Source organism: Lichenostomus cassidix, chromosome 8 (genome assembly GCF_008360975.1).
Source record: "Lichenostomus cassidix isolate B80296 chromosome 8, HeHo_3.0, whole genome shotgun sequence".
In the NCBI taxonomy this organism is placed as follows: domain Eukaryota; kingdom Metazoa; phylum Chordata; class Aves; order Passeriformes; family Meliphagidae; genus Lichenostomus; species Lichenostomus cassidix.
The window spans coordinates 15,821,702-15,838,004 of NC_139489.1; the positions used below are offsets into that span (position 1 = coordinate 15,821,702).

The 16,303-nt window shown below is 39.9% G+C and overlaps 2 protein-coding genes across 3 annotated transcripts in view; one reads left to right on the forward strand and one right to left on the reverse strand.

Moving 5' to 3' along the window:
* TGFBR3 (transforming growth factor beta receptor 3) overlaps nucleotides 1–8,660 on the reverse strand; it is a 114,008-nt gene extending 105,348 nt beyond the window's left edge. The window contains exon 1 of the mRNA XM_085068051.1: nucleotides 8,479–8,660. The gene's annotated coding sequence lies outside the window, so the exon portion shown is untranslated. The remainder of the gene's footprint in view (nucleotides 1–8,478) is intronic.
* A 331-nt stretch (nucleotides 8,661–8,991) lies between these two features.
* Nucleotides 8,992–16,303, forward strand: part of BRDT (bromodomain testis associated) — a 49,833-nt gene continuing 42,521 nt past the window's right edge. For both annotated transcript variants that reach the window (XM_085068052.1, XM_085068053.1), the window contains exons 1-2: nucleotides 8,992–9,144; nucleotides 13,897–13,970. The gene's annotated coding sequence lies outside the window, so the exon portion shown is untranslated. The remainder of the gene's footprint in view (nucleotides 9,145–13,896; nucleotides 13,971–16,303) is intronic.

Here is a 16,303-nt window from a genome sequence, read left to right on the forward strand (position 1 = left end):
AAAGCCAGCAGGATCTGTCCCTTTGTGTTGTTTTGCCATAGCAACATGAACCCAAGTTTCTAGGCCATCCAAGGCGGCCTTCACAGCCAAAGCTTTTTCACTTTTTGTTTGCTTGTTTTATGCATGGCAACCATTGCACTTATTTAACCAGTTTTTCTCCCATTTGTCCATGTTGCTTCCCTATGCAAATGAAATGAATACACACATTCCATGTGTAAGTAAAAAAGGTAATCATTTGTAATCAAGTACACCCAACCTCAAGTAAAAAAAAAAAAAAAACAAACCACAAACAGTTAACTGTATGAGCTGTTCTATAAATTTAGGGATAGAACAGTTTTTGAAAGAGTTTATTTATAACCCTACTCCTACTAAATACGGATTTTTGAAGATTTCTTATTTATTATTTGACATTTATCATGTCAAGTCTGCATGATTTGCACACATTCAGGTTGGAAAGCTGATCAATAGGATTAGCAAATAGTTATGTGGAATTGAAAATTTGTATGTTTTTTTAAATGCCTATGTCCGAGGCATATACACGAAGTCCCACCATTCAGAACTCAAAATAGTAACTTATTCATAAACTATTAAGGGACAGATTCTGGTTCAGAAACAAAAAAGTGGTTTCATTTTCAGGAAATATATGAATAGTAATAAAACTAAAAATCCTGACATATCAAAAGTCCAGGGAAAAAGTAACTCTGATGTCCTGCAGTTCACATGCTGCTGTGCTTGTAATGGGACATTTCAACAAGTTACAGTTAAAGGCTATGGGAATTGGAAAAGTGCCAAAGGAAGATGTTTTATGCCATTTAGCAATTGTGCCCCTCTATTCCTTGTGATTTTTGGTTTAGTATTTTGTTTATTTCTTTTCCTATTAATGTATTACAATGTAGCTTGCCAAATTACAGGAACAAAAACACATACAAATAAGTCCATTAAAAAAGTGAAACCATTCCACCTATTTAGTAATGTTGTACTAAGGTGGATATTGTTACCTGGTATATATTTTGCCCACAGATGGAATGAAGCTCCAGTTTGGATGAGGGTGTCTACTCTCAGTATTATTTCATAACCAACTTTCCCTTCAGCTTCACAACTTTTTTTTTTTTTAAATCACCTGATTTTACTGCTGTGAGTTTAAATTACACCAGACACTGGGAGTTTCAGCTGAAGAATCATTGCACAATATAGCACAAAAGTAAGAGAGAGTTTACAGAAACAGGACAAAAATCATTCTGTTGTATATTCCCAGGACTTCCCTTCCCCGAAACACAGGGAAGTATGCAGCTGAATCTTCCTAGGCTGAGGGGCAAGATTTTGCATTCCAAGTGTAAACAAGAGAATAGTCTCTTACAGGATCAGGATGTAGGAGGGTTTCAATAGGTGGAAGGGAAGGAAGTGCATTCGGGCATCTTTTAGTGGAAAGAGTATACAAGACTTCCACAAGGAGTAGACTGGAACAGATTGCTTTTTGACAATATCAGAAATTCCTAGAGGTTACTGAACCTCTACAGGAGGAAGCACAGATGGCACTGCAGACAGAATTTAACAAGACCAACATCCCTACACATAATCTGAGTACTAAATCAGAATTTTTTTACTTTATCATAGAGCCCTCAGGCACTTCCTACATCAGGACATCCCTAAAGGGACTGAAGAAAAAAAGATGCTGGGATGCTAAACACTCTCATAATATAATGGCTCAGGCAATCTGCAATCTAGTAGCAGCTTCAGCCATGTATTTTCTGTGCAACTCACAGGCACTCTGTTCTTTCACAAGCAAAAAGTCGTAACAGGACCTCAGCTTGGCCACAGCAGCACCCCCACAATACCTGCCTAGAAAGACAACATTTAAGGCATTCTGCTTCCAACTTCTAGTTAGAAGATGGATGAAAAATCTCACTGATCTTACCAGGGCACAATGATATGCTATCTTCCTGATACACATTCAGGAAGCAGAAGGAAGTAAAAAGCAGAGATTACTAGAAACATATATACATAAACACATGGCAACCCAAGAAATCGCAAAGATACATTTAAATAAAACTCAAGTTCCAAATTAACCAGTAATATCTCACCACAACTAACAGGAACCAAACTCATGTTTTTTAAATGGGACTTGCTGCTTCTGAAAAGTTTACCCAAAACCAAAAACACTAGAAATAGGAATCTTCAGGCTGAGCAAGACCATTGTAAAATCCAAGAAACAAACATCTCTACAACCTTTCCTTCTCATAGTTAAATTTCGTTGGACTAATTACTTACTTTTTTATTGCTTCTATTTGGAAATAGCATAGGTTTCCTGGCACTAGACTATCTTACTTCACAAACATAATAGCAGCCAACAACTTCACACAAATTTAATTTATCTTAAGTTTTACTTGGCTGAGTTTCTAATTGCACACCTAAACTAAACAGATAACAGCTTTAATGTAGCTATCAAGGCAGATATAACCCTAGGGAAGGCATCTCTTTGTGGAATTGAAGCCACAGCAGGATGGAAAGTTATCAACAATTCATCAAGGCGTCTTCTACTCAGGGTAAAAGGCTTCAGCAAATTGCTGTTAATTTAGAGAAACAGTTTCGAAACCATGACCTATAAATACCTGAAACTGTCTGGGTTAATCGTGAGAAATCCACAAAGAGTAATGATGAAAAACAAGACTATAGCATTAAACATAAATTAATTGTATAAGGATGCAACCCTCTTTGGGAAAGGAAAAACAATTGAATAAAAAAACAGTCAAATAAGTGAACAGGATTGAAAACCAGTGCTTCCCATTACATGGAAATTGGATGAGGTGATACAAACCAACCCTCCTCACTGCCATGAGCCATTAGATACTACAAGATGTAAATTAACAAGTTTAACATTCCTAGTAAATATCTCAAGTTAACTGCACATATTATCAAACTCACATCTAGGGGGGAGAAAAGGCAAACAAAAGAAAACAACAGAAGCATGTCTTTTGGTCTCTAGAATAAAGCAAACTCCAATAGGCAGGCAGATTGATAGATTATTTCTTCAGGTTGCTCAACAAGAATACAAGATAAACACATTTACCAAAAGTTAACTGTTAGCCACTAAACTTTAAGCTGCACATCTTAGAGATAGGAAACTTCTCCCACACAATTAGGGAAGTCCTTAAAGTGACACACAGTTAAAGGAATGAGTCAAAAGGAGTTTCCCTTTGTGTAGGGGTAGTCTACCCTTTCCCTCTCTGCCAAATAACTGCTGTGATTCAATTTGTTGAACAGAAAAACATGTTCAGGTTGGAGCAAAACGTTGTTCATAAAAATTATCATTTATAATTACTCCATTGGATATTTCTTTCAGTCAACACTAGCATGTTCTACTCAGGATGGATATACACTCCCATAAAACCTTTACCATTCAGAATTTCCTTCAATTATTTTAAATGTATAAATGACAACTACAAAAATCTTTGGGCACAGGTATGGGGAGAGGTTAGACCACAAACAAATGCCTATATTAATATAAATAATTTGCGTATCTTTTCTGCCAGAAGGAGATTGCTACACCTCATCAGTGGAGTGAACCAAATCACCAGATCTACAAGTACCCAGAAACACTGGCCATTTTAAATGCTGGAGTGAGGAACTAATCTATCACATAATACAAGCTGTACGTACTGGAGGAGTGACTTGGTTCATTAATGCAATAGCTTTGCTACAGGAAGAGGCCTATCTTTTCAAATACTGCAACAGCAGCTTTGTAAAGTAAAACAGAATTTTGCTACACTCAAATCATTGTCAAAAACAATGTATTACACGTGTGATAAAAATACTACCATAGTTCTTAATCACACTGTGTCAAATGCAGCTACAGTCTAACAAATTACTTCTTAAATGTAAAACAAAAGAGGACATATCAGCCTTCAATCCACCTCCAGCTTCTTGGCAAAGAAATACATTAATTCAGCAGATTTATACCATGCAGTAAACTCACTGGATACTCTGGGACTTTTTTATTGTCCCTGACTCACACAATATAACTCACTGATTTCCAACAGAAAATGCCTATGCTTTCAAAGGAGAATCAGAATAAGTGCATTGCCATTATTCTTCACAATCATTAAAAACACCTTATGTATCACAGCCCCTTACTGCCTTCTGTGCAGAAAAACAACCTCTACACAGTAGCTCTATAATTAACCTGTTTCAGACCCAAGACCTCTAGATAAGCTGCTCTCCTGCAATCTAAACAGGTCTCTTGCAAGGTCACAACTGAAATTATTTACAAGAGAGGCCCTTTCCAGCTGATTTGCAAAATCTTACATCTTACAACAGGAAAGAAGAAAAGAAAAAATTCTGAATTTGGCCAGCTAGTGTACTGAAATTAGACAGACTATTAAAGAGAAGGGCTAAATAGAATTAAATTTGTAAATAATAAGCAGATATAGCTCATTTTAAAGTGCTATTCACAGAATGAAGATGAAATTATTATTTTCACTTTCCTCAAAAACACCATTCATTTCATTACAGATACATCAGAAACTAGCATACTTTCCAAGACATAATTATATGTAAGCAGTACAAGTCAACATTTATTACACTTAAAATGCAATATATTAAATGTTCGCTGCTGAACTTGATAAATATGACTACTTAGATTATCGAGGTCATAAAGTAAGTTCATCTGAAAAAAAAAATCTATTTGGTGATACTCAAAATTTAAAAAATGGAATATAAACTAAGTGGCAGCTTTAAAGTCCCTCTTTCAGTGATTTCCAGAGATGTGTAAATCTCTTTCATTTTGGCTACCACAGAGTTAATTGTTGCTGTAATAGCACTAGAAATGCTGCTCTCTTGGATGACTGCCAGCACACAAAAATGCAAATCCACAGTTATGGATAAAGCAATTCCAATTGCACTACTTTTTGCTAGTATATTTTGATGGCAAAACATGCTTCTAATCATGAAGTGGCTAGAAACTAGCATACCACTGTTAATCACCACAAATATTACTGCTAAAGAAGTAATGCCTATTTATAATACACAAATATTTTGTGGAACTAGATCAAAAGCAATATGATTGCAAAGATATTTGCAATCTGTATCCCAGAGCATTTTCTGAGGTTCACATAAATTGCCCAAGACTTGGTAATTCATGTCTTCAATGTTAACAGAGTATTATTGGAGGTATCAAAGAAAATAACTATAAGACAAATTAGGCAAAGATTTACTGCTATTTTCAAATCACATTAAAATAAATTTCACTTTGGCTTTACAAATGAGACATTTCAGCATCTCAGAGAACCACCTGGGGAAAGTTTTGGGATTCCATGAAAACAACAGAAGAGGAAAATTGCCAATGGAATTTAACATACCTTTTTGTACCTTCGGTATCAGACAACATCACGTAATGCTCTTAGAAAACAATGCATGGCCATTGAAATATGCATATATTTTAGAGACATTTATATATATTTTATACCTCAATATGCAGTCAGTGCCATTCCAGAACCAGAGCTTACATATCTTCCTTTCAACCGGACCTAGGACTATTAATTTAGGTGAACTCTATTTTGTCCCTACTTGGTCTAACACCTGATACTGGTGGAATATACAATCGTTATCACCCACAGGCAGCAAACTGGCTACTCTGTACCAAAGTCTCCTTGGCTCCTTGGATTCTTATCCCAGCATCAGTGAAAGATGGCTTAACCCCAAGCAGAAGGAGCAAGATTCCCGTTTTCACTGCAGGTAAAAGCTAACATGCTCCAGAGTCCCATTCTTTGCATTCAGCCACCTGTACTTGCCCTTTGGCTGCACCAGACTTCACGGACCAGAAAGCAATATGGATTGATACAAGCCATCCACATAACCTTCTTTGGCAACAGCCTTTACACTCAGTGCTCCTGGTACAAAATACTTAATCATTATGCCAATATGAATCAAAAAGGGAAACCATTATTGGTCTGTGCTGGGACCGTCAGCTGACCTCTACAGTAATAAGCTAGTAATGACTTCTTAAAACCTAAGAGAATATCTAAAAATATTTTCTCTTATGGAAACCCTAAATACTAGAAATAGTTTCTTGGGAGAATACAACTACTTTGCAACTCAACTTTAGCTCTTGAGATGTCTCTATACGATCCTCAATGTGATACAGTAAGAGCTCCACTGTGAAAATATTTTGTCTAGTTCATTATCTGAAACTTTGCAGGATTACTCAAAATATCATTTCTCGGGTTTAATTCACTTCAAATATCTTCAAAGAGAAATTTCACTCAAACAAACCTCTAATGTTTTTGCAAGTCAGTAATGGCTAATGTCACAAAAATTCAATTCAGAAGTGTGGAAGACATGCCTGCTAGGAAGGAAGGAAGGAAGACATGTCCATGCTAGGAAATTTATAAACAAGAATTTTAAAATAATGTGTTTGTTCCAATGTATGTGGGGGTCCCAAGTAAATTGACATTCATCCTCTAAAGAAATACTATCAAAAGTATAGGCCCAAAGTTTTAATATTACAACTGTGGTAGGAAGAGAGACTTTATAGACAGAAAGTTTTGTGTTCCCCCTGCTGGTTTAGCAATTGACTTCAAAACACTGTTCCTGAGGTAGGCATCAAGATGCTGGGGTATGAAAAGAGGTTTTGCATACCAGGAACGAAAACTGGAGCTTACTTTTTAAAAGAATTCACATCCTTGGTGGACATCACTTACACACTGTGACTAGATGAGGCTCTGGACACACAAAACGTGCATCAAAACCAACAACCAAACAAGACCTCCCCAGGGACAGAAAGCATGTGAGGAGAGAAAAATCTGAAGTGTCACTTTAAACTTAAAAAGGTTGCACTGCAGCAAACAATTGGGGGAAGCAAGTTTCAGAGTAAAGGACTCTTCACTGAAGGAAGCAAATGACCTGCTCCCCCCTCCAACACGCGTCCCTCCCTTCCTCCCCCAGCCGAGCACCAGCTGCAGCAGTTGGTGTCGGCCCAGGGCTGCGTTCGAAGAGCAGCTCCTCCTCAGCTGGAGCTCAAGCCCTGTAAGCCTCCATGGGTTAAACTGGAGCCCTTCAAATGAATAAGCATCTCTCATTGACATTTTACTAACACTCTTGTTGGGAATACTTTGATAGGACACCTGTGCAATGCTAATTAAAACCCAGCTACCAATTCATGCTGTGCCTGGCATGCATGGAAAAAAGCATGGACTATAAGGGAAATAAAGTAATATTCATAAGTAGCAATAAACAAATGGATTTTGCCTTGGGAAGACATTTCATTTACACTTCTAAAGTCTTCTGCATATGAGACTGCCACAGTATGAGTCCTCCAGGTCACTGTGAGACAAACTTAACTGATGCCACAATTAGTGAGCAGGAGGCCCTCTCACTTTGGGTTTTATCCCCTGTGGGGATCTAATATTAGCCTGTTTGACCTCATCAAACAAAATGTAGATCAACATAAACACAGACCCAACCAGAAAAACGTTTCCTTAGAACAAAATCATGGCACTTGTTTGTCCAAGTGTCTCTATAATAAGTTGAAAATACTATCAGAAAGTCTCTGTAAGAAATGAACTTATATTTGAGAAGAAAATAATAAATTATAGCGAATTCATTTTAACACCTACAGCTTAATAGAACTGAGATAAGTAGATTTATATCTAGGTACATCCACAGCAAATGGAAAAAGCATAACTGCACATGCACACTATGCCTGAAGTTCTTTCTTCTGAAAAGGACAAGAAGTTATCACCTCCCATGCTGTTTGACACCAATGACAGCGACTTTGGAATTACAAGTGCACCTGAAACTGGAGAAAAGTCGTATTTAAAAAGTTATTTAATTTACATCTAACTTTGAAGGCACATTCTTGCTATTACTAGGAGAGATGTACTCAGAAACCTGCAGTGAATTGACTCCAGTGCATCACTTGTAAAACATGCAACAGTTACACCCTCATGTCAAGAACTCCTCAGTGAAATGGCAACGAAGGGACATTATACTGGCCTTCGTATTATTCTCACTTACACTCGGCTCGTACGTTGCTGAGTCCTCACCTGGCCTCATGAAGGGTACGAACACACACACACACACAGAGCAGTGCGAGCATCTGCAAAGGATTTCGCTCGGTGCCCGTAAGTCGCCCAGCACGTACCAACCAGCCGGACACAGTGACTCGATGGGACACCTGTAGCTCCCCTCGCCAGCCACCCACCTCTCTGCTCTCCCCTCAAGTCCCACCGGGAGCCCGCAGCTCGCACGGTCCGGAGGGGCGAGCGGCTCCCGGGTATCCTCACGGCACACGGGCGGACACTGACCGCCCCCGGCAGCTCCCGCACCCGTCGGAGGAGCCCTGGGACCCTCCCGCTCAGCCCGCGCACGGTGACACCTCGAGGGGCGCACAGCCCGCGCCCGCCCCAGCGGACGGCGCATCCCTGCGGGGCGCCCGGCGCCAAACGCCACTGCCGGGGCGGGGGTCGCGGCCGCCGCACCTACCTGGCGGCAGGTCTGTCCACGCCGCGTCCCGCGGGGCAGGCGCGCAGCAGCGCGGCTACGCCATGGGCAGCACCGGCCGGGACGGGAGCGCAGCCCTCACCAAGGCCGCCCAGCGCCGGCCACTGCCGCCCGGCCGCGGTGCGCGAAGGAGGCGGTGAGGAGGCGGAGGCGGAGGAGGCGCGTGTGCGCCCGGCCGGCCCCCGGCCCGGCGGTAACCCCGTGGCGCGCGGGGCGGGGCGGGGCGGGGCGGGCGGGCCGCGGGCGGTGCCGCCATTGGGCGCGGGGCGGAGACAGCGCTGTGACGGCCGCGCCCGCCGCCACCGCCCCTCGCGCCCGCGTGCAGCGAGCGCGCGCCGCGGCCCCCGCCCGTCCCGTGCCGCACCTGAGCCCCGCCCGCCCCGCCCGCAGCCCTGAGGGGATCCCGGGTCGCGCACGGCCCGGCCGCGCTAGCAGCCAGCGGCTCGAAACCCGCCGCGCAGCAGGGGCGAGGGGCACAGCGGCAATACACCCCGATCGCGGCAGCCGGGGCCGGCAACGGCTTTAAGTTACCGGCCTCGACACCGCGTGAGGCCGCCGGGCACCGCGGCCGTAACGGAGGCCGGGCTGCGCTCGGCACCGGGCCCAGTGTGAGCGGCGGTGTGACGGTGCCCTGCCCTGTGCACCGAGGTACGTCCCTGCAGCCCCCCGGGCGGGCCCAGCTCCCCCCGGCACTGGGGCACATCGAGGCCCCGGCCCCCCCTCAGCGCTGCCACCCCAGCCGAGGGCAGTCAGAAAAACACATCAGAACGAATTCTGGCCAACACCGCTGAGCTGACATCGTTTACAGCAGAGCAAACTAATCCAGATCACTCGAGGTTCATTATGTTAGAAAATAACAGAAAGTGCTGTTCATTGCAGAAGGCACGTTTAAGCTTGTCAAACCCCCACCTTCAAGACTATTGAATTGTGGAGCAAACTGTCGTTAAGGAAGCTACACCGTGAATGAGGCCTTTCCACCCATAGCCCAGTTCAACCATAGCTTTATCCTTCAGCAGGATGAACAGAGAGTTAGTTTCTGACACAATCCTGCAAGACTGCAAGGTCAGATGTGGGCTGCTCCCAGAACCTATATGTCCTCTAAAGGTCGTGGTATTGAGAGCAGTACTAGAACTTGGCAAACATTAACACAGCAAAACTCCGATCACAAAATTGAACCCTAGTCCTATTATTATCCAAACAAGCAATTGTTCTTGTATAGACGTTGAAACCATATAGAGATACAGAGATATAGAGAGGAGTTTCAGGACGTTTCAGCAATATTTTACTAGTTTAATTGGTATTCTTATTGGGAGGATTAAGGATGAGTTGATTTTTTTGTAATGCTGTTTGACTTCAGGCCCTTTGCCCTGAGTCATGAATGTCAAGTTTCTGTATCCACCCAAGAGGCATGTTATGAGAGTTCAGACACAATTTAGCCACTCTTGAAATGTCAGTTTGCAACCTAGAATAATCCATTACCACCTACACTTAACATTGACCTGTACCAGTTTAGACAATCCCTACTCACAGCTCTGCTGCATGTACCATATATCGGTCAGTGGCTGGGTCCCCCAAAGACTAGTCCTAGAAACTTCTACACTATCTGTATATGAGACCTCTAGCAAGTAAATCAAAGTAAATCAAATAAAAAGCATTTAGTCTACATTAAATATTTCAGCAAACAGGCTTACAAAATCTGGAGAAAAACCTGCAGAAACAAGTAAAATACAAGTTCAGACTGCTTGTTGGCAACCTAAGCTTGCTTACAGAATTTTTTATTTATTTTTAGTGGTTGAAAAGCTGTGCATGTTGGAGCATGACATACCTCCTCTTATCACTCCTATACGTAGGATGCCAAATCTTTGCAAGAGGGATGTGGAGGTGGGGGAAGTCCCTTCAACAAAGAAGAAAACTAATATTCTACAGCAATACATGTTTTTCAATGCATATTGTGTGTCTATGATATTTCTGCTAGCTAGAATTCCAGACCACTCATTAAAAATGGGAGTGAAACTTAAGCAAACCAATTATTTTAATTTTAATTACTCATTTAGGTCCCAATCCTGCAAAGATTAAATCAAACAGATTAGGTTCACTCAAATAAGCAGCCATAAGAGCTGTTCAAATGTCTGACATCAAAGTGTACACACAAGACTTTGTAAAATCAAATTCTTTGTATACAGGTTGAACACTAGCCAAGTTATTTTCACCATTTTCAGTGATGTTGGTAAGAACTGATTCTTGTCCATGAAGCCAATTCTGTTAGGTACTCAGCATCCTTGACCACAGTGCAGAATTTACACCATTTGTCCTTGTGTCTGAAAAAGTTTAAGACTTTCTAAGACAAAAATAACACTGATTTTTAGTTATAAACTAATACGTAACTCAGTTGATGTACATGAAGTTCAAAGACTGAAGCCATGACAAATTGCCACATTAAAGTACAATTAGGCACATGGGTTGGCTCACCCAGGAACATAATGATATACAGTTGCATTTGTCTATTTTTTTTTTTTAACTTTTACATTTCGTGGCAGAATAAACAGAAAATATCTAATTTCCTCTTAAAACCATGGAAAATGCCTGTAATCTTAACTGTAGTGTTCAATCTTTACAGCTGAGGAACACAATTACATACATAATTTACATTCTTACTTACTTTTTAAGTATTTGCTGATCTAGTGATTAACTTCAGTCCAGGGAAGGATTATTTCACTTAGCAGGCATTGGCCCAATCCAGCAATGTAATGTATTATCCTCACTAAGATGTATGATAGCTGTGACAGTTCATTTTTGCAGGAGGTTCAGAGGTTTTCATAGAGCTACAGAATTAAGCCTAAGTAAATGCAAAGTCTTAAAAAAATTGCACTGTTAAAACTATTAACATCACTTGACAGCTTTAATTTCTTTTTTTTTCTCATTTCCCACAAAATTCAGTAGGGATACTCCTGTGAATAATAACTACCCATTTACTACTCTGAAAAAATTCTAGACCAGCTTCAATTACTAATTTCATGTTATGGTCATAAAGCCCTAAGCTGCACTATGGAGCCAGCTGAGTTCAGGTCACCCAAGGCAGGAGCAGTTTCAATCTGTTAAAATGGCATCCAACCTGAACTAGCTAATTCTTCCCAGGGTCTGAGGTTATGCATTTGGATACCATCCTGTAGTCATAGAATAGTGTGGGTAGGAAAAGAGAATTAGGGTTCATTTGTTCTCAAAACTTTAGCACTAAACCCATCACTGCATGGGTAATTTCCACAGTTTTAAGAAACACAGAATCCTTTCTGCCTTCCGTAGTGCTGTTGGACTGGGGCCTTGAGACTAAACATGGAGCTGGGGACTGTGTGCTGTCATTGATGTGGCACTGAATATTCTGCCTGCTCATTAACATATTCATGTGATGAATCCACTGCCACGAGTACAAGTGCACTTTAAATAGTTGCTGCAGGATGTAGGCATCTGATGATCACTTACCTATTTATAGTACTATTTAAACATACTTCACCCACCAAAAGAAATGAAGGGTACAATAGCTCTACAAAGTGTTTATTCCCAAATTGACTTGGAGATTCTAATTGAAAACACAGACTTCCATAAATGAGCAACTTTGTATGAAAATGTTTTCTTGTCATAAAGTATTTTAAGATCACAGAAATTATTTTCAGACATTAGTAAGGACTAATTCTCACAAAACTCTCTTACTTCATACAGTGTCTAGAATCTTTTCAAGGCTTAAAGGTTGTCCCAACCAATAAAGTATTAGGAAAAAAAAAAAAAAGAAATCTAGGAAGGATCACACTATCCTAAAAACTGTTCCTCCTTGCTTTTAAATTTATGGATCATGTTTTACACTAAGCCAATACAGGTTCTCTAACACTGGATCCAGAAAACAGGCCAGCAGCCGTGCTCTTGAAATGTTAAAGAATGGTAGTTTTGAAAGTCCAGAAAAGAATAAACATGCTAATTCACTAAATTTCAAAAACCAAATGTATGAATAGGCATCCTGAAGGATATCTTGCACATAAGATGGGTTTGGAATTGGGATTAAGCACAAGGAGTATATTCAGATGAATGCAGTCATGGCCTAGGACATTTATTCTGTCCCTCTCTGAGGTAAAAGGTTATTTTGTAAAATTAGCTTTGTGTTTTAAGCTGATTTATTGTGCTGCTGAAAGCAAGGAAAAGAAAGGTCTAAAAATATTAACCATAGGTTGCTGACTAGATATGGGTTGTTATGCTGCAGTAACTCCATTGTTTTAATCATATGACTCTACCCAACAACCTTTAATATGAAGGTTCACTTCATATAATTAAGCCATTAAAAGCTTCTTAGGAAATAACTCATTAATACAAACTAATGAGGGAAAATTCTACATTCCTTACTAAATGATCTTGCATTCCTTGAACACCTAAAACTTTTCCTAAAGGTAAGTAAATGTTAGTTTTGAGCTGTTAGGCTTGTCTACACTTGAAAATTACTTTGGATTCAGGCAGGGAGTGAATTTCAAGTGCAGCAGCAAATCTGGAATAATTCCAAACATGGACAAGTCATGTATAATGCAATCCTGGAAGATACCACGGGTTTTAAACTTAAACCCAAGGCTACATATCCAATTCAAATAACACATTCTTACAGATTTCAGATTTTAAAAGGCAAAAAGACGAAAACCCTCCAGCATGACTAACCATCTCCTTTGTGCTTCCTGCCTGCCTGCCTGCCCTACACAGGCTCCTTTATACCCAGCACTCCTCTTCTACTGACTGATATGCCCCTTACCCTCCTTCCAACATTTTTCTGATAAGATGTTTATAGGCCCTCAACCTACCAAATGCAAACACAACAGACCAGAAGAGGGAGGAAAGAAAGAGAGATTATATGAGAGAAGGAAAAAAATCAACAAAAGATCAAACAAGAAAAATGTGAAACTAGCATACCTTCACTGCTCATTCACTGCATTCTGGCTGGATCCCATTCCTCATATTGCATGTTGTCTGTTTAAAGCTCAATCCAGAATCTAATCAAATAGGCAAAAGTCAATGATTACTTTAAACTGTTCAGTTCCAGGCAATTCTCTTTACGTTCAATCATAACACACCTAGAACTTAGTAATATAAAATTTTTGAATAGCATATACTATCAGATTAAATAACTGATATTCACCCTGTAATACTTAAAATGTGGAACTATACACAGGGCTAAAACCACATGTGTGATTTGCAGGATTGGGTCCCAAACTGCTGTATTCTGTTTTGAACTTCATATTGCATGATTGTGGATTCAAGACGATATTACAGGTGGAATTCTTTGTAGCCAAGATGAAAGTATGACAGCCAAAAATCTTTTCACATCAACAATTTCCTAATTACTTTATTATTTTTATCTATATAATTTCACAGGGTGCCAAGTGTTTTACTGAAAAACATCAAGACAAAGCTGCTGCCTAGAGAGCTAACAACTTCAATTAGCAAAGGTAATTGAATGAAAGGGACGCAAGACAGTGTAATTGAGCACTGAAGTTTGACACACTGTATTACTTATTTGTCTTGGACATTTTCTTTTAGCCCTTTTGATCTTTAGTTGATCTGTTTTTCTCTTTTTCTTCCCTTCCCAATCTGATTTAATTGCATGGACATAATGAAATGGATCATGATTAAAAAAATGGAAGGAGATTTAAGTACAGCCTGCTTCAAAGATGAAGCAGAGCCAAAATCAAGCAGCTAGTCATTATCTTTCCTAAACTAAATTTTATCCAGCACAGTAAAAATGCCTGAAATAAGACTGTTTTAGCTACACTTCTGTCACATAATGAATAGGTTGGCTAGATGTTCAGAATCTAGCTATACATGCCAATGAAATTTCATGCCAAGTAAACTATCAAACCTAAAAAAACCCAGAAAAAACACCAAACTGAAAAAGCACAAGTTTAAAGTCCTTATTTTATAAAATAAATCTACTGTTTTGTTACCAGTCTGCAAAGCTGTTTGAGGATGAGGAGGTCCTGAGATGTTTAAAAGGTGGTACCGTGTGATATTTTTGAAGCCCAATATAGGTAATGACATTTTAAAGCAAAGCCATAAAATGAGCCTCTCTTCAGTGTACGGTGTGTTTCCAAACGTTCTCCCCACAAGAAAAAGTCACCCATTTAAATCTATTAGTTATATGAACTTAAATACCAGCCTGTGGCAAAATTTTGGGATCCAGGAATTACCAAGTAATGTATTGCTCATGCTCCAAATTGTTTCTTGTTTGAACTCCAAAAGTTCGAGAAAGGATTCTGCACTGCTGCTTTGTGCTCAGGTTTAGCACTGCTCCTGGAGAACACATATTTATTTTTCTTTTGCAATGGAAATTACCAATATTACTGCAAAAGAAATTTGTAAAAGTTAATTAATGCTTAATTTTATGCTTTCCTGTGGGGACTTAAAGTTTAGATCCAGCTGGAATCACGAATCAGTGTAAAAGTTTTCCTTTACATATACAGCACAGCATTAACTATTTCAGAGAACATATTCTTTTGTCTTTATGTATCTAAGAATTAGAGTATTTTTGCAAGTATTGGATCTCAATTTCATTGCTCCAAGTGATCTGTAATACATTACATTCCTTATTTGGATTTAGACTGCCACTAATTAATGCCTTATGTTGAATATTTGTTTGCTTTTCCCATGTGTTATTTCATCGTCCTTGGAATTACAATAACACATGTGCAAGGGAATGTGACCTACCAGTCTTAACTGTCCTTCATTGAGTCTGGCTGGGCATGTAAGGCAAGTGCACACATATAAGAAGGGTTTACACTTTAATATGACACATAATTTGCTGTTGGAAGGCTTTCATGTCATACACTGATTCATAAAGTATCAATTATTTAGTGTAGATGCATGAGAATTGCTATCAAAATCCAGTCTTTGTTGCTGTTTACACATTTAAAAAGCCAAATGCAAGTTTCTTTTCTCTTCAAATATGCACAAAAGATCAGGAGAGATCTTGAGTAATGAGACAGAGAAGGAAAAACAACCCAGCATTCCATCTGCTCCTTTACCAAACCTTGAGGGAAAAGATTGGTCTTTCCAGTTCTTGGGTCTCTTGATAGCACTAGTGAGCATGGGGCTTATGGAGAAAGACAATCTTTCAACCTAGAAATCCACATAAATAAATTGAATACAGCTGACCAACACCACTAATCACAGCACATAGCTGAAGACAAAAAATGTGAAACACCAGTTCATAAGCAGTCCAGAGTATATTCAGCTAGCTGTGTTTTCATTAATATTCCTTGCTGTGGGCCCAAACACAAGCCCTAGTAATTTTCACAGCTGCTTCTTGTAAGTCACCACCATTCCCTGCCTTGCACAACTTAACAAGAATTTTATGTATTTCTGGATTATTGCTTCCACAGAACTGGCAATGTCAAATATGAAGGCGATAATGAGCTGAAGGACATCAGCAAACTAAGTATGTCAGAGCCAGTGCCCCCAGTGTTATCAACTGGAAATTACTTAAAACAGGGACAGTCCAAGCCCTGCTATATCACAGGGCCAAGAACCTTTTGCACAAACCAGCTTGCTTCCACTTGCCACATGTGACCTGTGCATCTGTTGAACCATCTGTAGTTTAGCAGACAGGCAATAAAATTGCACACTCGATGCTGTTGAAAACTACAAACAAAAAGAAACAATCAAAGGTAATTTATGCCTTTAGCAGAGATTATAAATATATGTATCCAGTAAATTTGCTATTCAGACCTTTCCAATTTTGCTGCTGCCTGAAGGATTCATTTAATTTCACTTTTTTTTTCTTTTT